We start from the raw sequence: 27,940 nt of genomic DNA, 5'->3' as shown, positions 1-27,940 counted from the left end.
GATAAAAAACAGAATGCTCAAAAAGATGTTTTTGAGAAAGAGAGTTTAAGGGTAAAATTTGACATTTATCGACATTAAGAGGATATCCAGAAACCTTGGAAAAGGAGGAGATCTGTTGTAGAAAGAAAGGAAGAGAAGATTGGGGATCAGAGCAATACAAAAGGATGTCATCAGCGTAGACCGAGACTGTAGACTTGATGAGAACCAAACTGAAAATCAGAAATGTTATCATCTTGCCTAATTTTAGTGAGAAAGGATTCCAAAGCTAAAACAAACAATAAAGGGGAGAACAGGAACCCTTGCCTAACACCTCTTTGTAATGGAAAATAATCCGAAACCATACCATTTGCGAAAATTGATGCCTGAGGACTCGAATAAAGTAAAGAAATAAAAGAGATAAACTTAGGTGGAAAGCCTGCCCATATGAGAGCATGAAACAAAGTCCCAACCTATCCTATCAAAAGCCTTCTCAGCATCTAAGGAGATGGCAGCCAAAGGGTGGCACAACGAAGGAGCCCTACTTAAGATATTGAAAAAGACACATGAATTATCTGATGAAAGACGGCCTTTAACGAAACCTGACTGTTCTGGGCCAATTAAATCTGGCAATAGAGGATCCATTCTGAGGGCGAGAAGTTTGGCAAACATTTTATAGTCAGTGCTTACTAATGAGATAGGTCGGTAATTCTTGCATAAAGTATGATCCTTATCTTCCTTAGGAATCAAACAAATCAAAGCTTCTTGAAAGGTCCCGCGAGATGAGCCTGAATCAGAAAAGGATTGAAATAACATTAGTAGTTTTGGTAAAAGAAGAGAAGCAAAGTGACTATAAAATTCAATAGTAAAGCCATCGGGGCCAGGAGCCTTGCCATGTCTTAACAGTGAGACGGCATGTGAGATTTCTGCAATAGAGATATTAGAATCCAGGGAATGAAATTCTACATGAGCAGAAGGAGGTGAGGGAATGTTTTGGAAATAGGAGAGAAGATCAGCCGAGTCAGTGCAGGTTTCAGGAGTATAAAGAGTTTTATAGAAGGAAACAAATTTATTTGGAATATCTTTATCCTTAAATAAGGATATACCAGAAGGGCTTTTAATAGAGTCAATTTTCGTCCTTTCCTTCCCTATTTTAAGGTAATTGGCTAATAATTTCCCCATTTTATTTTGATCGCCATAATAACGAGAATTACATTTCAATAAAGAATTTGAAGCAGCGGCCGTGGTAGATTTATTAAAAGCAAATTTAGCGTTAATGAGATCTCGAAGAGAGGATTCAGTATTAGATTGATAATAGATATAGTCAAGCTTTTTGATTTTATTCAAAAGTTGAGTGGATTGGATTTCTAACTGCTTTTTCTTTTGAGAAACAAAATTAATAATAAAACCTCTAGCAGCCACATTAAAAGAATCCCACACCATCACAAAAGAAGATTCAAGGGTGTTATTGAATTTAAAAAATTCAGTAGCAAAAGTATTACATTTAGAACAGAAAGAAGGGTCAAGAAGAAGAGAGTTATTAAATCTCCATCGTCCAGGATGAGGGGAAAAGGGCATGAGGTCAATATCAACAAAAACAGGTGCGTGGTCGGAAATCAAAATAGATCCAATGTCCGAATGAAGAGTAAGTTGAGCTAGGGATTTGCTGAGAAAAAGGTAATCAATACGGGATTGTGAATGATGAGAGGGGGAATAAAAACTATATTCTCTGAGGTCAGGGTTACAAAGTCTCCAAATGTCAACTAGTGCATTGTTACGAATAGCAGTAGTAAATTGAGAATACATTTTGGAGGTGGATAATTTAACTTTGGAATTTCTATCTAAAATAGGATCTAACATTTGGTTGCAATCCCCACCAAAAATAATATAATTATCAGTAATTGTAACCAACTTTTCTGAAATAGCAGGCCAAAACAATTTATCAATACCAGTAGGTGCGTAAACATTTAAAACAACTAAAGGAATCCTATCTATATTTAACTTAATAAGCACCCACCGACCATCAACATCGCATTCTTGGGAAACAATAGAAACATTTAACTTTTTACGACATAATATTACAACACCATTTTTCTTACCTATAGCAGGTGAATGGAAGACATGGCCTACCCAGTATTGCTTGAGTTTTAAGGCTTCAGATTCTGAGAGGTGGGACTCTTGGAAAAGGGCCACATCAGCTTTAAGCCTAGCTAAATGGAATAAAACCTGCTGACTTTTAATAGGGTTATTTAAACCTTTAATGTTCCATGTAACAACCCGGAATTTGAAACAAAGAATATAAGGAAAAATTACGAGGTGAAGAAAGAGAAAAGTGTTAAGAACAAATAGGAGAAAAAAAGGTAAGAGCAAAGGCGTAGAAAAAAGAAAAGTTGTAAAAGTGAGCAAAGCCCGAAAAAGAAGAAGAGAAAATGAAAAAGAGAAAGTGAAGCGGAAAGTAAGAAATTGAGAAACAGTTGACAGTACTGAACAAAAAGAAACAATTAAAAACATACCTACAGATACAGAACGAAGGACGGGGATGAAGACGCCAGAAGAGGACGACATCAACAACGAGAACAAACGTTATCGAACATCCGAAGTAACACAGCATAATACATGACTTATGAGCCACATCGGGGAGAAGAGGAAAAGAGTACACCTGTGAAGAAAAATGAAAAGAAACACAGAATTATCAAGAGAACAAAGCATGTCTATGAAGTAACATTACAAGGGCGTAGACATGAGTACAAAAGCACAAAAGAGTAAACACGTAAGGAAGGAAATGCAACAAAAAACAGTTGAGGAAGCAAAAATTAAGGATAACAGTTAAACAACTCTTGAAGTGTCCATGACATCAGCTCCTTGTTGTCGAAGAAATTCTTGCAAAGCAGAAAGGGTCCTCAAAGGTCATGGTCTTGTCTTTATAGGTAACCTTGAAAAGGCAGGAATGAAGTAAGCCAAATCTTGCATTAAGAGCACGCAACTGTGGGCGCATATCCAAAAACCGCTGTTACCTTAGGCACATCTTGAGATAAATATAGGCGATGACCTTTCCAAACAATCTGTTTTTTAGATTTAGCTGCAGATAGAACCTGGAGGAGGTCAGTATACTGTAGGAACAACATGATGACGCCTCGAGGTTTAGAAGAAATCTTTGGGCTCAGTCTATGTGCTTGTTGAATGTTGAAAACGGTAAACAGACAAAATATTGACTACAAAATATTGAATGGACATAATATCGAGTACAAAATATGGGCTGGACAGAATATCGAATGGACAGACTATGGACATCAAAAAAATCGTTTTGAAGGTAAGTAATTTAATATCGAATTTTAAAATATAGATAGTCAAAATATCAAAGTACGTAATATAGGTTATTAAAAATATCGAACATTTAATAATATCGAATTTTTTATAGTGTATTTTATGTGTTAAAAGTGTTTATTTATGTTACAATGTAATTTAATTAATGAATTTAATGGTATTTAAATTGTGCGTAATTTAATTCTGTAGCGGGTTGTGGGTTTATAGGGGAATAGGGTGGGAAGTAATTTAATTATAATGAATTAAATATGTAAATGTATTTATTGGTATTTGTTTATAATTAATTGTTAATTAATTTTTATTTTGTAATTAATTACATTTTAATTGCCAATTAATTTTATTTAATTGATTAATTGATAATTATGTTAATTTAACTAATTTAATTTCTGTAGCGAGTTGTGGGTTAAGAGAGGAATAGGGTGGGAAGTAAATTAATCACAATTAATTAAATATGTTAATTTATGTAGTGTTATTTATTTATAATTAATTGTTAAATAATTGTTATTTGTTAATTAATTACATTTTAATTGAGAATTAATTTTATTAAATTGATTAATTGATAATTATGTTAAATTTACTAATTTATTTTCTGTAGTGGGTTGTGGGTTTATAGGGGAATAGGGTGGGAAGTAATTTAATTATAACTAATTACATATGTTAATTTGTTTGAGTATTTGTTAGATTTTAATTGTTAAGTAACGTTTTAATTACTAATTAATTAATTATTAATTTGGAATTAATTAGTATTAATAGATAACAAACTGTAATTATTAAATTAAATTAGTATTTGTAATTAATTATTCTATTATATTAAATTGGTAATTACTTTTAAATAATTTTATTATAGATAATAATATATATATATATATGTACTAGTTTGCCCGTGCGGATTAAAGTATGTGGGTAGTACGACGAAAATGGCAAAACTCCGCATACTGGAACACACCAGAGCCATTACCAACAGAGACAAACAGTACCCCATTGCTAGGCATTTTGAAAACCATCATTTCTCCAATGCAAAACTTCTTAAGTACTTTGTCATCGAACAGGTAATGCTTTCCACCAGGGGAGGCAACCGTGCTTTAAGACTGAGACAGCGAGAGTCGAGACATATCATCGGTCTCTGTACTCGTTTTCCGAATGGACATAACCTTGATGAGGAATACAATGTACATTTACAGCAAGAATGAATTTAGTGTATCTTAATGTATTCCTTTCATGTTGCATGACATCTTTGTATGTTTATTCTCAGCCTGATTGCAGCCCCATATTTTTATCCCCACAGGTTGAAACAGTAGGACTGTATCACAGGCTTGTGATTACAGCAACCGAGTACTTTTCAACTCTGGCCTTCTCCTTCCTCCTGACGAAGTATGTCCTTTTATATATTTTTTGTATATTTTTTGTGCACTATATTATTCATGGATTTTGGAACGGGGTTGTTCCGTGGTTGACCCTTCACTGATTGCTCACTCCAATGCCGTGCATTGACTATAAGACTTTGTGAACTGGACTTTCGATATGTCACCATGAACTCCTCCACTAACCAGGGGATATGTATTTATGATGTATGCCTTGCACCCTCCCACTATCCAGGGGGTAGCGTTTCCATATACAACGTCGTATACACCGTTTAGTGTATTACGTAGGCATGACAGGGCTCACAACGTCTCCATAGTAACCCGTAGGAGACGGTCACGTGCTGTGTGCCTTGCTTCGGATAGGAAGACGGCACCTATAGAATTTTGGCACGTTGTGGGTATAACCACTTGGAACATAAACTCAATATTTATGAGTTTAGTATATCCAACTCATGGGTCTTTTATTTGTGACATTAACATGATATTGTTTGTTAATTATTCTTCACGATATTTTCGGTTGAGAATGTCCAGTATGTTTGTTGGGGCCGCCCGCCAATGAGGGCATTGTGACAATATGTTCACTAGGCATTATACTAGATATGTTTTATAATGTAAACCTACTACAATATGGCGCCCGTACATTTTCACTAAGACGTATGAGTCCTTTGTCTATGTTCAGTGTGAACACACGGTAAATACGAAAAACTTTCTGAGCACTTTGTGTGAACAAGCACTCATGGAGTGCGAAACGCGTCACGTAGGGCTTATGGCGTGAATAAACCCTACTCAAGTTGACTAACCTGCTGTCTGGTGTGGATTTTTGTACCTGAGTGCGCGCCTGGCACGCCGTTTTGGATTCATATATATATATATATATATATATATATATATATATATATATATATATATATATATATCTGGAAACACTCGAACCACTTCCTGAATTCTCCCAGCGGCAGACAGGCGAGGAAAGAGACGCAGACCTCCGGAGCTTTTTCAAGTGGGCAATATTTTATTCAGTGACCCAACACAACGCGTTTCAAGCCCGTAAGCCCTTGATCACGTGTCACAAAGTTGCATACACCATGATTTCAATTTAAAGTGCAAAAAGCGCCCCTCCTACTGTTTGCATCACAGACCACATGTGTAAGAACATGGAAAAAATACTGTGCATTGTAGCTTTCTTTTTTTGTGTAACAATGTAACTGCTTGTAAAATAAAACGGAGTATCACATTTGGCATATTAAACACATTTATACAAGTAATCTAAAACTTGAATTTCATTAGTTAAAATATGCCACAGAACTTATAAAAAATAAATATAGTTATAGTTCTTTATATTTTAAAATTTCTTTTTACAAAAAGGTAAAACAACCTTTATCTATTACCGTATTTACAAGCAGTAATTCAGGGAAAAATAAATAACCGGTTAAATCCGTTTTATCAAAATACCCTGTACAAAGCTGAACTGTTATCCGTTGTAATCAACCCCTAAAACAGTTTTTTAAGTTTATACACATACATAGTCTATAACTATGGAGAGGGTTCAAAAAAGTGCTTATAAGTGCATCCCTTACAAAATAGTAAAGTGCAAGTGCAAAAAAAATGGTGCAAATTTCTCTAAATAATCAAATTTGGATCGAAGGGTCTGATTTGCCATTGACCACAAGAATACATGTAAATGAATTCAAGGCAAATATAGGTATTCGTAAAAACATCCCAAAACCATTTGATTATAAAAACAGTGATTTACACTTCATTGTTTTTTTAAAAGAGAGAAATTCTACATGAGGGAGGAATATGTGCATGCTATATACATGTGTTGTATTTACAAGGACAAATTCATATATACACACACACACACAAGACTGGGGTACATGAACCAACGGGTTTAAGACCATGCTGTAACTAGTTTGTTATTACAGAAAACTCCGCATGTCTTCCGTCGTGTTCAACCCATTGGGCCATTTGCAATCTAAGTCCAAGATATACTTGGTCTCTAATTGCCGGAGTTGGCGTTCTCTATTGCCCCCTCTTCTCTTTTTGTTTACAGCCTCAATTACATAGTAAGAAAGACAGTTTATGTTGTTCGCATGCACTTTCTTAAAATGTCTTGCAACAGGATATGTTGCATCGCTGTGTAAAATGGCCCTAATATGCTGCAAAATCCTGACGTGCACCTGTAGCTTCGTGCTACCCACATAGCGTAGCCCACAGGTGCACGTCAGGACATATACGGCATATTCGGTCTTGCACGTGTAATTGCCTGTTATTGGGTTGGAAGTAGTCTTGAAGGGCGTGTGATATGAGGTCATGTTGCATCCAAATTTGCACGCTCTACATGTGGAACATTTAGTGAACCCTTTCTTTGTAGGCATCCAAGTAGTGACTTTTTTAATCTCAGGGGATACTTTATCCAGTCTACTGCCCATAGTGCTGCTCCTTCTAAAGGTGATTGTAGGTTTGGCAGCTATCCTAGTTTGTAGGATGTTGTCTGTCAGAACTACAGGCCAATGCCTATTTATGATGGACCTGATCTGACGTTCCTCTCTGTTAAAAGTAGTAATTAACCTAGGAGTATCTGGTGTCTGATCCGGGCTGATAACACCGGCTGAGTTGGGGCATTGTTCCTCTGTGAAAAGACTACTTCTAGGTCTAGTTTTGGCCTTTTCCTCTGCCTCCCTGATTATTTTGGAAGAGTATCCTCTGTCTTTTAATCTGATTATTAAATCAGATTTACACTTTTCAAATTGTTCCTCATTGCTACAGATCCTTTTTATCCTTAGGATTTCTCCATAGGGAATACTAGCAATGAGGTGCTTTGGATGCGAACTGGTCGCGTGCAAAGTGATGTTACCGGAAGTCACCTTCCTGTGTAATGTACTTTCAAGGGTATTATTATGTACAAAAATCTTTACATCAAGAAAATCGATTTCTTTTCTCTCTATGTGGGAAGTAAATCTTAAATTTAAGTCATTTTTGTTTATCTCATTCACAAACAAAGTAGCTTCCTCTTCTGTACCCTCCCACAGAATGAACACATCATCTATATACCGCAGGTAAGATCTAATATGGGTGTTGTATTCCCTTAGAAAGGCGGTTTTAAGGACCTGCTCCTCCCACCAGCCAACATGCAAGCATGCATAGCTGGGGGAGAAGCAGGCCCCCATCGCCACTCCTCTCATTTGTTTATATAGATCCTTGTCGAACAAGAAAAAATTATTGTTCAGACACCAACTGATTAACTGCAGTAAGATTTTGTTGTGCTCATAAAGTGTGCTGGACCGTGTCTCCAAGAAGTATTTGACTGAAGCGAGCCCTTGTGTATGGTCTATAGATGTATATAGAGCTTCTATATCTAAAGTGATAAGAAGTAAATTATTAGACCATGGGAGCTTCTTGATTTTCTGTAGAAAATCGCCAGTATCCTTAACATAGCTGGGTAATGACATCACCAAGCCCTGTAGGAAAAAGTCAAGGTATTGGCCCACATGTTCACCTATGCTATTAATGGCCGATATAATAGGCCTTCCAGGAATAGGGACCACTTTTTTATGAATCTTGGGAATTAGGTACAACACAGGTATCACTGGGAACTCTATTAGCATATATTTGTATTCTTCTGTGGAAATTAACCCTTGTCTTTTCCAAGATGCTAACATTTTGTGTAGAACAGATTTGGCTTTCTCATATTCCTTCATATTAGACTTCGCGTAACAATTCTCATCATTTAATTGGCGAGATGCCTCGGCTACATATTCCTTCCTAGGCCACAAAACTAGGTTCCCGCCTTTATCAGACTTTTTAACCACCACCTCCTGATTGTTTTCCAATTTTTTGACCAAATCAAAATATGCCTTTCTTTTAAAAAACAAATTTCTTTCACATCTGTTTTTGAGGACAGTATGATTTAATTTTTTAAGATCATTAATGATTAAATCATGAAACACATCAATGCTGTCCTTTGGCATAATTGGAACAAAACTAGACTTCGGTTTGAAGGGGCTGAGCCCAGCCCCCTCTTGGACGTGGTCTATTCTGCGTAGTCGTGCCTGGGTAGCTTGATCTTGTTCATTCTCTTCAGAACTGTCCGAACCATCTGCCAAATCATGTACCAAGAGTAATTGGTGAACATCCGATGCTGCTAAATTAATAGCGGGTGCACTTTCATTTCCATCAGCTACGTTGTCTTCTTCAATGTCTTTTGATGTTTTAAGGGCAAAGAATTTCTTTAGCTTTAACTTCCTGATGAAACAATAAACATCAATGCGTGTTCTAGCGTAATTAAAACTATCACCTGGGCAGAAATTGAGACCCAAAGCCAGCAGTTGTTCTTCAGCTTTGGATAGGGTAACATTGGATAGATTGATCACAGTATTATCTGTTATTCCTTTTTGTTTTTTCTCCATTTCGCTTTTGTTTTTTTGGTGTTGGTGTTTTTCTTTGCACCTTTTGCGTTGTTCACGTCGTCTTTTGGTTCGCCGACATTTGCTGCTACTTGGTTCCGTCGAGGCCTTAGTGTTTGCAGTCTCGCCTCGACTAAAAAATCAATCTCCTGTCCCACATTCAACACTGTTTGTTTTCTTCTTGTGGGAATAGATTCCGTGCTGGATGCACTGGTGAGTGAAATGGTTTCAAGACTGTCTGAGTTTTCTACGATTTGTCTTGCACTGGCCACTTCTTCCTGAGTATTGACTTTTTCTGTATATTGTTGGCGCTTTATGGGATCAAACTTCCTAGAGAAAGTAAAAATCTGACCATTTTCATAGTCTTGTAGGTCACGGTTGAATTTAGTTGCCTTTCTCAATTTGATTTTTTCCTCATGTTTTTTTAGGTGGTCTAACATGGTTTCCTCTAGTTTAGCATTTTGTTCAGTAGCTCCCAATTCCTTAATTTTTTCCAAAAGGACATCAATTTCTTTTAATAGTTCCTCACGATCGATTTGAGCATATTTTATGAGGATTTTAACTAAATTCATTGAGGCAGTGAGGTTGCTCTCCCCCCACTCACGTAGCATATTGGGATTAGGTTTGTCAAAGCTGGGCGCTAATAGAATCCGAAGTCCTCGTGGCACCCTTCCAACTTCTGCATACTTTGACAAAGAGCGATGTTCCCACCACTTGGTTATTTCAAGTTTCCGCTTTTTTTCCAACTCCTTGTACAGGCATATAATGTCATTGTCCTTTTCAGTTGTAGCGCTGGCTGGCACGGCAGTTTCTTTAGCCGGTTTAGATTGCGCGCAAAACATTGCCTCAGCCGCCAGCTCACGTTCCCTCATTTCAGCTGCTGACATTGTCGGGTCACGTTATTTTACACCAAGCCCCAACAGGCATGCGAGGATAAGACGCTGGTTCCTCTCACCCCGCCGCACTGTTGTGTAAAGCTCCAACTCCCCTTCTACGTGTTCCCACTGGATACAGTATCGAGCAGACTCACCGGATTGTTGCCGCTTTTCCGCCGAACCTCCTTCCACGCGTACACGGCAGGCAATATCCTGGTGACTCCGTTTTCCACTCGTACTCTCCCGGGGTAGGCGGCAGCTGATAGTTATCCACCATGGATCCTTGTGCTTTGTCGGTTAGATTCAGCCGCCGACTCGTGGGGAGGAGGTCCGGTAACGAAGGTAACCGCCCTTCGTAATAGACACCTGGAAACACTCGAACCACTTCCTGAATTCTCCCAGCGGCAGACAGGCGAGGAAAGAGACGCAGACCTCCGGAGCTTTTTCAAGTGGGCAATATTTTATTCAGTGACCCAACACAACGCGTTTCAAGCCCGTAAGCCCTTGATCACGTGTCACAAAGTTGCATACACCATGATTTCAATTTAAAGTGCAAAAAGCGCCCCTCCTACTGTTTGCATCACAGACCACATGTGTAAGAACATGGAAAAAATACTGTGCATTGTAGCTTTCTTTTTTTGTGTAACAATGTAACTGCTTGTAAAATAAAACGGAGTATCACATTTGGCATATTAAACACATTTATACAAGTAATCTAAAACTTGAATTTCATTAGTTAAAATATGCCACAGAACTTATAAAAAATAAATATAGTTATAGTTCTTTATATTTTAAAATTTCTTTTTACAAAAAGGTAAAACAACCTTTATCTATTACCGTATTTACAAGCAGTAATTCAGGGAAAAAAATAAATATATATATATATATATATATATATATATATATATATATATATATATATATATATATATATATATATATATATATATATTTTTTTTTTTTTTTTTTAAATAATATATGAAGTATCTACTTTCCCTACTGTTGCACTCACTGGAGTGGAAATAGTAATTTTTACCCCTACGCTATCCAACGCTTTCCCTACTGTTGCACTCTCTGGAGTGGGAATAGTAATTTTTACCCCTACGCTATCCAACACTTTCCCTACTGTTGCACTCTCTGGAGTGGGAATAGTAATTTTTACCCCTACGCTATCCAACCCTTTCCCTACTGTTGCACTCTCTGGAGTGGGAATAGTAATTTTTACCTCTACGCTATCCAACGCCTTACCTACTGTTGCACTTTCTGGAGTGGGAATAGTAATTTTAACCCCTACGCTATTCAAGGCTTTCCCTACTGTTGAAATCTTTGGAGTGGGAATAATAATTTTTACCCCTACGCTATTCAACGCTTTCTCTACTGTTGCACTCTCTGGAGTGGGAATAGTAATTTTTACCACTACGCTATCCAACCCTTTCTCTACTGTTGTACTCTCTGGAGTGGGAATAGTAATTTTTACCTCTACGCTATCCAACGCCTTACCTACTGTTGCACTTTCTGGAGTGGGAATAGTAATTTTAACCCCTACGCTATCCAACACTTTCCCTACTGTTGCACTCTTTGGAGTGGGAATAGTATTGTTAACCCCTACGCTATCCAACGCTTTCCCTACTGTTTCACTCTCTGGAGTGGGAATAGTAATTTTTACCCCTACGCTATCCAAAGATTTCCCTACTGTTGCACTCTCTGGAGTGGGGATAGTAATTATTACCCCTACGCTATCCAACTCTTTCCTTACTGTTGCACTTTTACCACTACGCTATCCAACCCTTTCTCTACTGTTGTACTCTCTGGAGTGGGAATAGTAATTTTTACCTCTACGCTATCCAACGCCTTACCTACTGTTGCACTCTCTGGAGTGGGAATAGTAATTTTTACCCCTACGCTATCCAACCCTTTCCCTACTGTTGCACTCTCTGGAGTGGGAATAGTAAATTTTACCCCTACGCTATCCAACGCTTTCCCTACTGTTGCACTCTCTGGAGTGGGAATAGTCATTTTTACCCCTACGCTATCCAACGCTTTCCCTACTGTTGCACTCCCTGGAGTGGGAATAGTAATTTTTACCCCTACGCTATCCAACGCTTTCCCTACTGTTGCACTCTCTGGAGTAGGAATAGTAATTTTTACCCCTACGCTATCCGACGCTTTCCTTACTGTTGCACTCTCTGGAGTGGGAATAGTAATTTTTACCCCTACGCTATCCAACGCTTTCCCTACTGTTGCACTCTCTGGAGTGGGAATAGTAAGTTTTACCCCTACGCTTCCAACCCTTTCCCTACTGTTGCACTCTCTGGAGTGGGAATAGTAATTTTTACCCCTACGCTATCCAACGCTTTCCCTACTGTTGCACTCTCTGGAGTGAGAATAGTAATTTTTACCCCTACGCTATCCAACGCTTTCCCTACTGTTGCATTCTCTGGAGTGGGAATAGTATTTTTTACCTCTAACGCTATCCAACGCCTTATCTACTGTTGCACTCTCTGGAGTGGGAATAGTAATTGTACACTTCCGCTATCCTACGGTAATAATATTGGATATTTTTTAATTATAATATGTTACTATATATATATATATATGTTTTGACAAATATGATTGTAAATAACTTTAATTAATTATTTAATTATTATAAGGTAATTTAAGTATTTTTAAGTATATTTTAGTGAATAATTTTTAATATTAATTTAATTTAACATTGTTTTTAATAAAGTCGATGTTTTTACAAACTATATTTTTGTAAACAATATTTTTTATTCGATATTTTTGTACTTACCTGTTTGTAGATACAAAGTCGATATTCTGTCTGTCGATATTTTTTTGCTGATATTTTTGGTAGCCGATATTATGTCCCTCAATATTATGTCAGTGATCCGTTGAAAACAGAAGAAGTAGGAAGGTCCAGGATTTTTGGCAAAAAAATTGAAGAAACTCGGTTGGGTTTGAACCTTCTGTGTGTTCGGGAATTCCATAAATTCAGAGATTATTTCTGCGGTTTCGATTTTCCAAATCTTCCGCCTGCCTCTTGAGGAGTGAAATGTACTTTTCCAGAGTTGTAATTCGAGAACACAAAGATTGAAGAGATTCCGTCAATTGTTCCACAAGAAGAACACGAGATTCTAAAGAGGACCATTTATCGTGTAAAAATGTTAAAGTTTTTGTGGTTTCAGTCATAAATGGTTTCAGTGCACGAATCTCCTCCAGAATAAAGGTCCATGGAAGCAGAATTTGCGGAAACGCCTGGGGACGGAGGGTCTTTGTTCAGCCACTTTGTTGACGCAGGTTGTAGTCGTTTACTTGAAGACTGCGTTTTTGGAATTGCCCCAGGCATCAAATCAGGCTTTTGTGACGCCGTTTCTCCCATGTGTGGGGGAATTGAGTTGGAGTCTGAACAGGTCTGAGACTGAACAGAGGCAGAAAGTTTAAGGTTGCGCAGTTTCCCCATAAAGGACGTGGAAAGCTAATAAGAAAGCAACAAGCCTCTTAAAAACTTCCAGAACCCGAGATATAGTAGACAATAAGAATGACCAAAATAGGTTGAAGACATAAAACATCAAGGGCCTCATTATGATCGCAGACGGACTTGCGTCCGTCCGCGACCCCAGAGCAGGAGGGAACCTCCGCATGACATGTGGAGTTCCCTCCTGTGCAATTAGGATGTGACCGCCACCTGGCGGTCACATCCTTTATTTTTAACATTGCGGCGGGTGCGGCTTCAAGCTGCACCCGCGGCAATGTTAAAAATGCACGCATTGCATTTGCATGCAGTAAGAGGCAGGCACCGCGTGGTGCCTGCCGCTTTCGGCATGCAAATGCAGGGGGTACCATAGGTACCCCCCATGTGCACCCCCCACACCCCCTTCACCTAGGGGGCCCGCAACGGGCCCCGCAGTGAAGTTCCGTATGCTTCTCCACGGCGGAAAACCCGCCGCGGAAAAGCATAATTTTCTGGCCATCCGAATATGGGGACGGTGTCTGGAAGACACCGTCACCATATTAGAGCTTTTCCGCCGCGGTTGTAAGTCGACCGCAGCGGAAAAGCTGCGGACGGAAACCAGGACCCACCAGCCATCCTAATGTGGCGGTGGGTCTTTGGTCAGTCGCTGCGGTTTTTCCGCATCCTCTGGGCCGGCGGTGGCTTCCGCCGGCCACGAGGATGCGGAAAAACCGCAATCATAATGACCCCCTAAATGTCCAATATAAATCCATATAAAGGTCAACATGAAGAGTGAGAGTTATTTTCCTTCTCCATTGACAAAATGGCGGCACTGAAAATTATGAATAGAGGGAGAGTTCACAGAAAATATCAGGCAACATCAAAAGTAAAAGTTCCATGAAGAGTATTGAGGTTCCGTGACAATTCTAAGTGGTGTTTTCGACTCGCACGAATATTGTCGAGTCTGGTATCTACGAACCGCAAATGACGAGTTTAGTGGGTGTACGCGTTTTCGCTGTGCTAGCCTAAACCGTCCGTCTGTTTCGTGGGTTTCTCCATCTGAACCCACGGGTTCCATCTTAGATACGGCATCCATTTTGTTTCTTGCCCTCAAGTAGCCAGCGAATGGACGCTGTCCGCTTCGCGACCCTGGGATTCCCAAACTCTTGCGGAAGACACGTTTCCTTTGAAGGTGTCTTTATGATGAGGGGGATGACACTGTAAGGCAGATGGCCCCGCTCGAGGCTCATCTTGCCGTGCCGGTCTATTGTCTTAGTTGTGCATTCATTAGGCACGTCCCCTTTGATGCCTGCAACTCGTGTTTCCTGGTACCACCCCTTTTACACCCTTTTCGTGCTGTTCACTGTCCTCGTCTTCCTCTGCACCTGTTTCTGTCCTTTCCTCGATCTGTTTTACTGCTGATTGGAATGTAGTGATGGTGGGAAGATGTACTTTTACAGTTGGGAACTGCCAAATGTTACTGTGATTATGTTCCGGGATCTGAATACATGAAAGCGACCCCTCATGATCTTTACGATGGGAACCAAGTTGTAATCTTTTGTGTACCATGTTAACCTATGAGAGAAAACTGTATAAAAGGAGCGATCCACAGATACAATTTGAATCAGACTCCTCGAACCTACACATGCTGTACTTCCCGTGACTTCTGTGTTCCCTGCAGTAAATAAACCTCGAATCTTTGACGCCGAAGGAAGTGTCCCGTGTCTCTGTTATTTTTACGCCGGAACAGGTTACCCACGAAGGTTTTAGGTGTTATCCCTGGCACCGCTGGGTCTTAGAAAAAACCCAGGCCTTCAGTTGGCGCCCCCACGTGGGGCTGCATCAGTGGTACCGGTCCAAGCCCGACGATCGTGAGGAACTTCGTGTGAAATCTCCGAGGGAAGGTGCACCCCGCTTCATCGATCCTGTTGTCGAAACAAGTGGCCCGACGACTTTTCCCGCGAAGATTCCCGCCTCCTGGCGGCTGCGACGGACTGCTGCCCTGACTGTAGACCTGTTTTGGCGCCTGGCGTAGACCTTGGTACAGCGAGACGATTGACGGGCCTTCCTGGTGACGCCATCGATCTTTGAGTTAAGTATTTGTGGGTCGCTCCCAGAGTCCTTAGTTGTGGGTGCTTAGTTGTTGCATGGTTCCATTGCATTTTTGGTTCTTAGTACTTGGTTCTTTGTTGTGATATTTGACGTCTGCAGTCGCCAAAAACCGAGGGTTTTTGCTCTTTGCAGGGACATTGTAAATCCTATAACCCTTGAAGTTTGTGAAATTCGGTTAGTGTGCAAGATGCCTGGCCGTAGTACTTTGTTCAGTTGTTTTCGAAGTTGTGGTGCGGATTCCCGACTGGAGGACTCGTGTCCGATACCTCCGGTTGGAACTCCAACTTACGAGCTGTACAGTAAACATGGATTAGGTCCAATTACATTCAATGAGTGTTGGGTTCGGTATACTAAAAAAGACGGTGTAGTCAGTTGGCCACCCCATGGTAGTTTCGAGACCCCGATTTTAGATAATCTTGAGGCTACATTGTTCCAAAGAAAAGCAAGGCCGGCCATGTTTGATTCCATTCGGTTGTGGCGTAAAGAAGCCAAGCAGAGAGAAATCAAACAGATAAAACGTAATAAAAGAGAAGGAATTGTTACAACGGTAAAAAATGCAGAGCAGTTCCAGCGCGATAAGGAGGAAAAGGAAAAGGAAGTTTTCGATAGATTGCAGCGTATGACTATAGATAAGTGTTATCCCGCTTTACCGACGGGTACGGATAAAAAGGAGGAATCAGTGGAGGACCCTTTGTTGTCCTATCTCTTGAAGTCACCACCTCCGTACGCGCAGGGTACCGCAGCTCCTGTGGTTCCCCCTGTCCCTGTTCCTCCACCTGTTCCTGTTCCCCAACCTGTACCCGCTATTCCGCTTGTTCCTGCTCCCTTGCCTGCTTCCGTCCCTACTGCTCCTCCGCTTGCACTTCCTCATACTCCTGCTCCCGCTGCCTCTACTGTTCTACTTACTCCTGCTGTCCCTTCTGTTTCCGACACTTCTCTTGTTACCCCATTGTGTTACTCTTCTTCTCCATCTGTTCGACATCGTACTCCTTCTGTTGCAGCTAACTTCTTTAATTCTCTTGGACCTATTCTTGAGTCCGCTGGTTCGGATGGTCCTCAAAGACGTAGTCAGCTTCCCGGTAGTAGGGAACGTGACACATTGTATAATATGGCGATGGGTTGGATGAAATACCCCCTTAGAAATCCTCCACGTGTGGTGCTTGATACGTTTTGTCAATTCAACGTACCGACACAAAGGTTCGTGTTTGAAGAGATGTGCAAGCATTTACGTGACCAAATATCGGCTGATGCATCTGACGATGTATTGACTGCTTTGACTAATCTTCAGCTTCAGTTTGCGAGCGGAATGTTAGTAGGCACCAATGTTCGACGTGCTGTCGAGCAGTTGCTGTCTTTTCGTCCTTCTATAATGCCTCGGGCATTGTTTTTAGAAGACATTGAGGGACCGCTAGCAGCGCCTGGTCAGTATCCCATGCGCGAAGTTCCAACGGGGGGGATGCCGGGGGATGCTGGTCAAGCTCCACCGATCCTGCCACATTTCCAGAGAGTGTGGATACACCTTCCGTGGAAACGATCGGAAGTTTTGCAAGTGAAGCAATCTTTGCCTGACCCTCGCAAAAATCCTGCAGGGTACTAAAAGGAATTGTCACAGCTAGTGGATGCTACGATAATGAATCTTGCCGACATCGATATGTTGTTCGGTAATGTAGTACCGCAACCGGTATGGGCGAAGATTCGTCAGCAAGACCATGCAGCAGTATTAGGTGGTGACTGGGCGGCACTTAGAGCTGCAGATGACTTACAAGTCGGCGGGGCTAAGCCTGATCAGCTTATTACAGATCTCCCACAGAGAATAATTACCCTTATGAAAACGCTTATGCCAGCTATGAAGGTGAATTGGGACAAATTGTCCGCTTGCAAACAAAAGAAGGACAAGAGTGTCTCCGATTTCTTTACGATATTTGAGGAGGCATTCATCGATCATAGTGGTCAGGATATGGGTACCGAGGGAGGTCAGAGGTTGTTCGTGGACAAATTTGTATCTAATCTATTGCCGGACTTAAGCAACAAATTAAGAAATTCTGAGAGTGCGTGGGCTGTTTCTACTTCTGCTCAGATATTGGCCATGGCACAGTATTATGAGAATAGGGAGAAAGAGGAGAGTGACCGTGCCGATAAAAAGACGAAGGAGCTCAAAACTAAGGTGTTGTTGCAGCAAGCGTATCCTCCACGTTCAAATCAGAATGATTCACAACAGCGGAATCGATCACAGTCTCAGTCGAATAGGTCACAATCACGAAATGACTCCTCTTCGCAGAGATCTTCGTTGGGGTACAATCAGTGTGCCTATTGCAGGGGTGAGGGTCATTTGAAATTCGACTGTCCAGTTTTGCGTGATCGCAATAGTGGTAGTTCATCTAGAGGAGGTCGTAGTGGTCCACAACAAGCATCACGTGGTAGAGGCCGCAGTGCTCAAAATGATCGTTCTGATAATTCTTCAGATTCTAATAATTGTTTCGATCAGCGTGGATCGTCGCAAGGAAGATCTGCGCAGTACAACGTAGACGATTATTACGCTGATCAGGGCACTCACGACGGTAATTACTAGGACAGCCATAGACAAGGAGAGGGAGTAGTATCAGTTCCGGTTGATCAGAGAGGGCCTTATGTCGCAGTTGCCACCTCGGGCGTCGTTGAGCCTTTTCTGTTGGACACTGGTGCAGCGAAAAGTTCCATCATGCATTCGAAACTCCCTGGCGCACCTTTGTCTGGCTTAACAAATGTTTCCGTTGGATTCTCTGGCGCCCCTGTTAGCAATCCAGTTTCGCGCCCTTTGCCCCTTACAATTGGGCCTCGTGAGCTGAAAGCTCCTTTGATTTTGACTACTGGTTGTGGTGAAAATCTTTTGGGCCTGGATTTGCTAAAACGTCTGTATGCGACTTTGTATTGTTCTACTTCGGGAGTAAAGCTTACTTTGGGTGAGAGAGTTAGCTCTCCAATGTACTTGTCTCTCTATAAACTTCCACCGGAATTGAGTTCTCTTCCTGCATCTTTGTGGGCTACAGGTCCCAATGACGTGGGCCTGCTTGATATCTCCCCTTATGTTGTTCACTTGAAATCTAATGTGCGATTGCCACGTATTCCTCAGTATCGTATCTCCCTTGATGGAGAGCGAGCGTTGTTAGCGATCATCTACGATTTGATTGAAAAAGACGTCATTGAGGAGACTCGGGGAAACGTGTGCAATAGTCCTGTGCTGCCCAATTTGAAGCGTACTGATCCATCAAAGCCTCCTGTTTATCGTTTTGTTATCGATTTACGGGAGGTGAATAAAATTGTGATTCCTCAGTTCCCTGTGGTGCCTGATATTACGGCTTCCGCATCTTGGTTCTCAGTGATCGATCTGAAGAATGCGTTCTTCAGTATTCCGATTGCTGAGGAGAGTAGAGACCTTTTCGGTTTCTCTCTTGGTGGCCGCAGCTTTAGGTTTAAACGTGCTCCTCAGGGCTACTGTGAGAGCCCATCGATATACAGTCAAGCCTTGAAAGGCCAACTTGATGCGCTTGTGTTGCCGGCCGGTGCGGCCTTGATCCAATACGTCAACAACCTATTGGTGGCTGCAGACACTCAGGACATTTGCAAAATAGCTACGGTGTCGTTGTTGCAGCATCTCTGTGACCTACATCACAAGGTGTCACCTTCTAAACTGCAATATTGTTGTCAAGAAGTAACCTATCTAGGTCACTTATTGTCAAAGGAGGGAAGAAGGTTGACCCCAGAGAGAATTGCAGCGATTGCTCGAATGACTGTGCCGACAACTCAGAGAGATGTGCGTGCCTTTTTAGGTATCACGTCATACTGCAGGCAATGGATTCCAAATTTTTCATTGCTAGCGAAACCATTGGTGGCTCTTACGTGTAAGGATGTTCCAACTCCTTTGCCATGGACGGAAGAATGTCAGAAAAGTTTTTCTGAATTACGTGACGCGTTGTGTTCGGCTCCTGTGTTAGGTACCCCTGACTACAGTAAGCCGTTTACACTATACGTTCACGAGAGAGAAGGTTGTGCGTTGAGTGTTTTGACGCAACAGTTCGGTGGTAAGCAGCGTCCATGTGCATATTTTTTCTCGACCTTGGACCCGGTAGCTAGAGCATTGCCGAGTTGTTTGAGAGCAACAGCGGCAGCTGCGGTGTCCATCCGACAATCAGCAGGACTGGTCATGGATAATATGCTTACGGTGATGGTTCCGCATGCAGTTGACACTCTCTTGAATCGTACGAAGACCCAACACCTGACGAGTGCAAGGTTGTCTGGGTACGAGTTGACGCTTTTGGCAAGTCATATCCAAATAAAACATTGTAATGTCCTGAACCCGGCGACTTTGTTGCCAATTAGTATGGAATCAGATGAAGTAGCACCTCATGACTGCTACTTACGGACGGAGGAGGAAACAAAAGGTCGTGTGGACCTGAAAAACACTCCTTTGGAAGATCCCGATGGGACCTTGTATGTGGATGGGTCGTGTTTTAAGTTGCCGAATGGTGATGTAACGACTGCGTATGCTGTGGTAACATTGAGTACGGTTGTGGAAACTGCGAGGTTGAATCAGAATTCTGCACAGGCGGCAGAGCTGATTGCTTTGACTAGAGCATGTGTATTGTCGAAAGGGAAACGGGTGAATGTGTTTACTGACAGCCAGTATGCTTTCGGTGTTGCGCACAGTTTTGGACGATTGTGGAGAGAGAGAGGTTTTATGACGTTGCATGGCACGAAGATTCAGCATGGACAACTTGTGAATGATCTTTTAGACGCACTGACATTGCCCAAGCAGGTGGCTATTGTTAAATGTAGTGCGCACCGTAAGGTGACGGATGATGTTGGTCGTGGTAATGCGTTTGCGGATGAGACTGCTAAGGAGACTGCCCGGAATCTTAGCACTAGATTGTATGTGACGAGTTCGGTAAGGTGGAAAACAGAAACGGGTATGTGTGAAGACACCATAGAGAGCGTGAGAGCGATTCAGAATGAGGCCACCGAGACCGAAAAGACGAAGTGGAAAGAGAGTACGGGAAAGTTGGATGCGAATGGCTGCTGGATCGATCTGTCGGAGCATAAGAGATGGATGTTGCCGGATGCGTATGTGCTAGCTGTCGTGACGATGGCGCACGGTTTAGCACATATTAGTGCAAAAGGTATCTGCAAGTTGCTGTCCCCTGTATGGAAGAATGACGGTATTACTAAGAGTGCTGAGTGATTGGTTAAGAATTGCATGATATGTATGATGTACAACCCTGGTAAGGGAACCCCTACACCTCCTGGCCATTTTGCTCCCCCTTCATGTCCCTTTGAGGTGATTCAGCTAGACTTCATCCATGTGGAGCGATGCAATAACCTGAAATACGTTTTAGTTGTGGTTTGCGCATTCTCCCGATGGATTGAAGCCTATCCTCTCAAAGACAATACTGCTCTGTCCACTGCGAAAATCCTACTGAAGGAATACTTTCCTCGGTATAGAATGCCACGGATTGTATGGTCTGATAACGGAAGTGAGTTTGTGGGGAGTGTGATGAAGAGTGTGTGTAAGGGCCTTGGAATTACACAGAAATTCTACAGCGCCAATCATCCCCAGTCAGCAGGTTTGGTTGAAGGGTATAATGGCACCCTTAAATTAAAGTTAGCGAAGATTCAGGCTACGACTGGTCTCTCGTGGCCTGACGCTTTGCCTCTAGCCCTTCTGTCAACAAGGGCGACTGTACACTCCCGAGTAGGGCTCAGTCCCTATGAAATAGTGTTCGGCCGTCCTGCAAATGTTTGGGGGGTCCCTAGACCGAGTGTGTTTTCTGATCTTGAGTATCCAATGTTGATCGACTATCTTCATGATCTGACTGCTAAACTGAGGTTAATTCACCAACAGGTCTTTGAAGCACTGCCGACGCAGACGGAGGGTCCAGGCCACCAGCTCCAGCCTGGAGACTGGGTGGTAACACGAAACTTTGGCGCAACCTTGAGCCCCGCTTCACTGGACCCTACCAAGTGCTCCTTGCCACGAGGACTGCTGTTCGTTTGGAAGGACGCAAAAATTGGGTGCACGCCACCCATACTAAAAAGGTACCTATACCTTTACCAGCAGACTCGTGGGTGAGGAAGGGCATTGCCTCATCTGAAACAGACACGGTGCCAACCTTCGTTCCTTTTAGTGACGCTCAGCCTGTCGGAGAGCCCTCAGTGCAGCAGAACGACATTGTTGAACATTTGTCATCGCAAAACTCAAGATCTGAACAATTGACTGATCAGCAGAACTCTGTTTCATCATCGGATCCGTTGTTTGACGAACAGACACATCCTGGGAGAAGCCGATATTTCCTGTGATCCAATATCAAAGACTAATAAATTTTTGCTTTCTCCTTTGACATCCACGTTACCCCATTGCCCCCATTCAGTCTGAACACACTCGTATAATTGTGATTTTCGTAATATTGAGTTTTTTCCCATATGTGTTTTTGCTTCCACAGCTAGGAGACTTTGTATATATTTGTAAATTAAAGATACCTTACATCCGGGTGGACCGTAGGGCCGCGCGGGTACTTCCTTCTGGTTAGTAGGTCTTGACACTAGGTCGGAGACCGTCGGTTCCTGGGAACTCCTGGGGATTGACTACTGCTACACAGAACGAAGTGCGTCAAAAACGTTGCGGACGGTTTTTAGAGGATGGCTTTCTCGAAGCTGTTGGATTTGGAAAAAGCTCGGGCCCAAAGATTCAAGCTCCAACAAATTGCTCGTACAAAATGCTTCATGTTTCAGGTGTTCCTTCTGTTTTTAACTGTTTCCTCGTTATTGGTGGGTGGGTGTATTATATGATACAGTCATTGTTGCCTACTGCCTCACCTACCCCTACTTCTGAACCTAAACCTACCTCCACTGTTTCTCCCCATTCCTTCCACATCTTACCCCAACACGAGCAGGTTAGACGTGCGGAATTCATGAACAATTCCTTCGTTCAGCTCCTTCATCAGCATCAGTTAGTGGTGAACACTACCAATTGTTGGGTGTGTGGGTTAATGCCACATACCACCGATAAGGGAATTCCGTACTTGGTCCTTCCTTATAGTTCCCAGGGTTCAGCTCGAGCATTCCAAACAATGTTTCGAAGTGCACTAGATTCCTACCCCAATCGAGAGCCACGTCCTCCACACTTTGGTCCCGGCCCGTACCATAAGTCTTTGGTAATAGCGATTGCTGATTTAGATAGGGATATCTATGAGCCTTCGCTCATCCCAGAGGAAGAGGTGCGAGCTTATAGGGATCTGAGTGAGGTTGAGTATAGTGCGCTCGTAGGCGATAGACAGCTTAGAAGTTCGTCTCCAATATGGATCGTACCCCACCTTGGTAACTTCTGCTTGAAAGGCCGTGGCCAAAGCCCGAGAGCTCACCTTGGAGAGAGTGCTTGCTCTGAGACGTATGTCTTACCAATGCTCTCTTCCCCTGTTCTCCTGACTGCCAAGGGTACGTACTTTGTCTGCTACGACCGTGCGTATACATGGTTGCCCCTGGACTTCGCGGGCACCTGTTATATTGCAAACTTGTTGCCACCGACGTTTACCGTTGCCGCAGATTACCACAAGACTAGAGTTGTGAGGGGCGTGATTAGCAAAGAGGACACTGCCGGTCAGGAGGCAGGAGACTTTTTCAAGGGTTTCTTTCCGTTTTGGGGGCCTATGGTTAATAGTAGGAACCTGAGACGGTTGACTCGAGTGGTGGAATCGACTGCTAATATCACTGCCAGTGCCCTTGGCAACATTACAGCAGAGCTTCAGGCGGATAGGCTTATGACGTTACAAAACCGTATGGTTTTAGACGTGGTCCTAGCAGATCGAGGTGGAGTATGTAAGGTGATCCATTCGAGCTGTTGTATTTTCATTCCAGACAACGCTCCGACTGTCTATCAAGCCATCTCGAAGTTGCATAAAATCTCTGAGTCCATACACGTGGACGTAGGGGATTGGACGCTACTTGGGTGGTTTTGGGGCCTAATGTCGACCTGGGGTTGGAAGATTCTGATGATCATTGGGGTTGTTGTAGCATTCCTGTTCACGTGTTGCCTTTGTGTGCAGTGTGGTCCTGCCTTATGTGGCCTCTGTGCTACAACGTGTATGAGGCAGCCGCCTGTTACCAAAGGAACTCTGATGGATAGAGTTATGTTGCAGCAGCATCTGGATGGTCTGATGAATATCGAGATCGACTATGATTCCGACTAGTGCTTGCCTACATGAGGGCAAAAGGAGCGTCTGAGGTTCCGTGACAATTCTAAGTGGTGTTTTCGACTCGCACGAATATGGTCGAGTCTGGTATCTACGAACCGCAAATGACGAGTTTAGTGGGTGTACGCGTTTTCGCTGTGCTAGCCTAAACCGTCCGTCTGTTTCGTGGGTTTCTCCATCTGAACCCACGGGTTCCATCTTAGATACGGCATCCATTTTGTTTCTTGCCCTCAAGTAGCCAGCGAACGGACGCTGTCCGCTTCGCGACCCTGGGATTCCCAAACTCTTGCGGAAGACACGTTTCCTTTGAAGGTGTCTTTATGATGAGGGGGATGACACTGTAAGGCAGATGGCCCCGCTCGAGGCTCATCTTGCCGTGCCGGTCTATTGTCTTAGTTGTGCATTCATTAGGCACGTCCCCTTTGATGCCTGCAACTCGTGTTTCCTGGTACCACCCCTTTTACACCCTTTTCGTGCTGTTCACTGTCCTCGTCTTCCTCTGCACCTGTTTCTGTCCTTTCCTCGATCTGTTTTACTGCTGATTGGAATGTAGTGATGGTGGGAAAATGTACTTTTACAGTTGGGAACTGCCAAATGTTACTGTGATTATGTTCCGGGCTCTGAATACATGAAAGCGACCCCTCATGATCTTTACGATGGGAACCAAGTTGTAATCTTTTGTGTACCATGTTAACCTATGAGAGAAAACTGTATAAAAGGAGCGATCCACAGATACAATTTGAATCAGACTCCTCAAACCTACACATGCTGTACTTCCCGTGACTTCTGTGTTCCCTGCAGTAAATAAACCTTGAATCTTTGACGCCGAAGGAAGTGTCCCGTGTCTCTGTTATTTGTACGCCGGAACAGGTTACCCACAAAGGTTTTAGGTGTTATCCCTGGCACCGCTGGGTCTTAGAAAAAACCCAGTCCTTCAGTATGAAGACACTAGCAATATTGTATCCATAAAAATGTATTCTGGTGCATTAAGCTGGCAAAAATCAGCAATTTTATTTAATTTAACATTGTTTTTAATAAAGTCGATATTTTTACAAACTATATTTTTGTAAACAATATTTTTTACTCGATATTTTCGTACTTACCTGTTTGTAGATACAAAGTCAATATTCTGTCTGTCGATATTTTTTCGCCGATATTTTTGGTAGTTGATATTATGTCCCTCGATATTATGTCAGTGTCCTGTTGAAGAAGTAGGTAGGTCCAGGATTTTGGGCAAAAATGATTGAAGAAACTCGTTTGGGTTTGAACCTTCTGTGTGTTCCGGACTTCCATAAATTCGGAGATTATTTCTGAGGTTTCGATTTTCCAAATCTTTCTCCTGCCTCTTGAGGAGTGAAATGTCCTTTTCCAGAGTTGTAATTCGAGAACACGAAGATTGAAGAGAGTCCGTCAATTGTTCCACAAGAAGAACACGAGATTCTAAAGAGGACCATTTATCGGGTAAAAATTGTAAAGTTTTTGTGTTTTCAGTCAAAAATGGTTTCAGTGCACGAATCTCCTCTAGAATATAGGTCCATGGAAGCAGAATTTGCGGAAACAGAATTTGCGGAAACACCTGGGGACGGAGGGTCTTTCTTCAGCCTTTTTGTTGACGCAGGTTGTAGTCGTTTACTTGAAGTCTACATTTTTGGAATTGCCCCAGGCGTCAAATCAGGCTTCTGTGATGCTGTTTCTTCCATGTCTGGGGGAATTGAGTTGGAGTCTGAACAGGTGCAAGACTGAACAGAGGCAGAAAGTTTAAGGTTGGGCAGTTTCCCCATATAGGACGTGGAAAGCTAATAAGAAAGCAACAACCCTCTTAAAAACTTCCAGAACCCGAGATATAGTAGACCATAAGAATGACCAAAATAGGTTGAAGATATAAAAACATCAAATGTGCATTATAAATCCATATAAAGGTCAACATGAAGAGTGAGAGTTATTTTCCTTCTCCATTGACAAAATGGCGGCACTGAAAATCATGAATAGAGGGAGAGTTCACAGAAAATATCAGGCAACATCAAAAGTAAAAGTTCCATGAAGAGTATGAAGACAGTAGCAATATTGTAGCCATATAAATGTATTCTGGTGCATTAAGCTGGCAAAAATCGGCAGTAGCGCGATGAGCGTGAAAACAAAATGGCGGCCGCGATCAAAACAGGCCGATTCGCGGTAAAATTCTGTGCAGAATGGCGATGTAGGAGGTGATAAAGCAGCTTCCTGAGCTCACCACAGATAAAGCAGCCCGGTAGGGAGCCTGCAACCGATGTAGCCAGATAAAACGATCCGGTTTCGGAGCTCGGCTGACGGAGCTCCACAGTCAAGCCGCAATCTTGTGCGGTGTTCAAGCCACGCCCCCCTGATTTCACTAATTTCTCATTGATTTGTTCACTGCCTTGATTCCTACTTTAATTTGTTCCATGCTTTATATGTATTTTTTTCCTGCTACTCTGGAGGGAATGCAGTCGTGTTTTTGTATTTGCAGTTCTTTTTGTAGTTGCTGCAGTTACCCTCTAGTTTTTCGGTAAAAGAGTGAAAAACATGCTTTAGAGCGTGTTTTAGATTTTGCTCTCTCTCTCTCTCTGTCCATGTGTGGTCCGTGAATCAGGTGTTAGTGTGATATGGGCATTGTTTTAAAGTCATGTGATTGTGATGGTACACCCAGACCTTAGTCTGGTTTACAGAAAATAGAGTATAAGTTGCTGCTCCTGGACTCAATGAGTAACTCACTTTCTTTTGAAGAAGATAGGGATTTTGGATTTATATCTGTATGCTCAACCTTTGCTCTGTCGGGCTCCAATATGTCTCATAAATTACCCCTTTATGGTTCAGATACTATACAAAGTAAGTGAGTGAGTGATACCCCATTATTGAGTTTTTATTTTGTTCTCTGAAAATATTGAATCCAAAAAAACTGCTTCTCTATAAACTCTATGATCTCTGTACTCCACATCTACGTTCACACATACACACACACAGACTTATTATTTTTCTCCAAACGTTAACCAAGCAAAGCAGCAATGCATCGAAGGTTGCCTGCACTTGTTGGATTAAATGAACTTTTAACTTTGTTGGACAACTAGAGTACCTGTCTTTTTTTCTTTGATGCTGATGCCTATAACTTTAGCTTTCATCATCAGTGGTGTAGCTACAGGAGGAAGGGGGTGCGGTCGGCTCAGGGCAGAACTATATTTGGGGACAGTGGGAGTTGTGTCTGTTGACTACCACCATCCGCCTGGCCCCGAGAACAAATCATACGCGGATCCCTCCCACCCCGGAAGAAGTCGGCCGCCCCCGTTCTCATTTGCACCCCGGCTGCAAACTTATGGCCGCCCCGGGTGGCAGTACGTCTAGCTACGCCTCTGTCCATCATGCACATCAACAATGTTGATGTCATTTAACATGTCATGAGTAATGTTATACGTGAGGGCATATGCAGTGCATGATAGAGTAAGTTTTAAGTTCTTGACTAAACTATAACTGGTGTATTTCATTTTTTTCCTTTTTTTAATGTTGGCTCATATCTCATTCCAACACGTAATTATAACGTCACATTACCCCTAGCTTTTTTCATTGAATTCTGCAGTTTTTTAAAAGTAAGTTAAAAGATCTTAGAAGCAATCTAACTATAACGTCATGTTTAAAGTTTTTTTTATTATGTTCTAAATTGGACCGACAGCTAACCCTTCGCATTAAGCAATCGCCACTGTGCACGGCCAAAGGCTGTGCACAGATGGATTGGTCGCAGAGCCTAGTCTTTGGCTATCCCCTGCTTGCATAAAACCAGTCCGGTTATCACTAGCTTTTCCAGTAAATTAACCCTTTCATGACCATCTGAGCATTGTTTAAATGCACATTTCTAGAAAACTACTGAATGGATTTACACACAATGATGGAAATAAATGATTTTTCAGTACATTTCTAACGTTCTGCTAAATCTAAATATGATACAATTCCATTGAGATGCTTTTTCTGCATCAGTTAGTAACGTTTTCTATCGGAATTAAAATGATAAATCAATATTTTAGACCCCTGTTAGAACTGGGGGTCTCTAGTTGGCAGAGGTAGGTACCACTGTCCAAATAGGGACCCTTGATTCTAGTCAGGGTAAGGAGGAAACCCTCTGAGGTAACCCCTGCTCACCCTCTAGGTATCTTGGCACAAGCAGTCAAGGCTATTCAGGAGGCAATGTGTAAAGTATTTATACCAACACTCA

The sequence above is a fragment of the Lissotriton vulgaris genome, chromosome 4_1 (genome assembly GCF_964263255.1).
Source record: "Lissotriton vulgaris chromosome 4_1, aLisVul1.2, whole genome shotgun sequence".
In the NCBI taxonomy this organism is placed as follows: Eukaryota; Metazoa; Chordata; class Amphibia; order Caudata; family Salamandridae; genus Lissotriton; species Lissotriton vulgaris.
The sequence above is the reverse complement of the archived record's forward strand: the minus strand, read 5'-3'. Positions refer to the sequence as shown.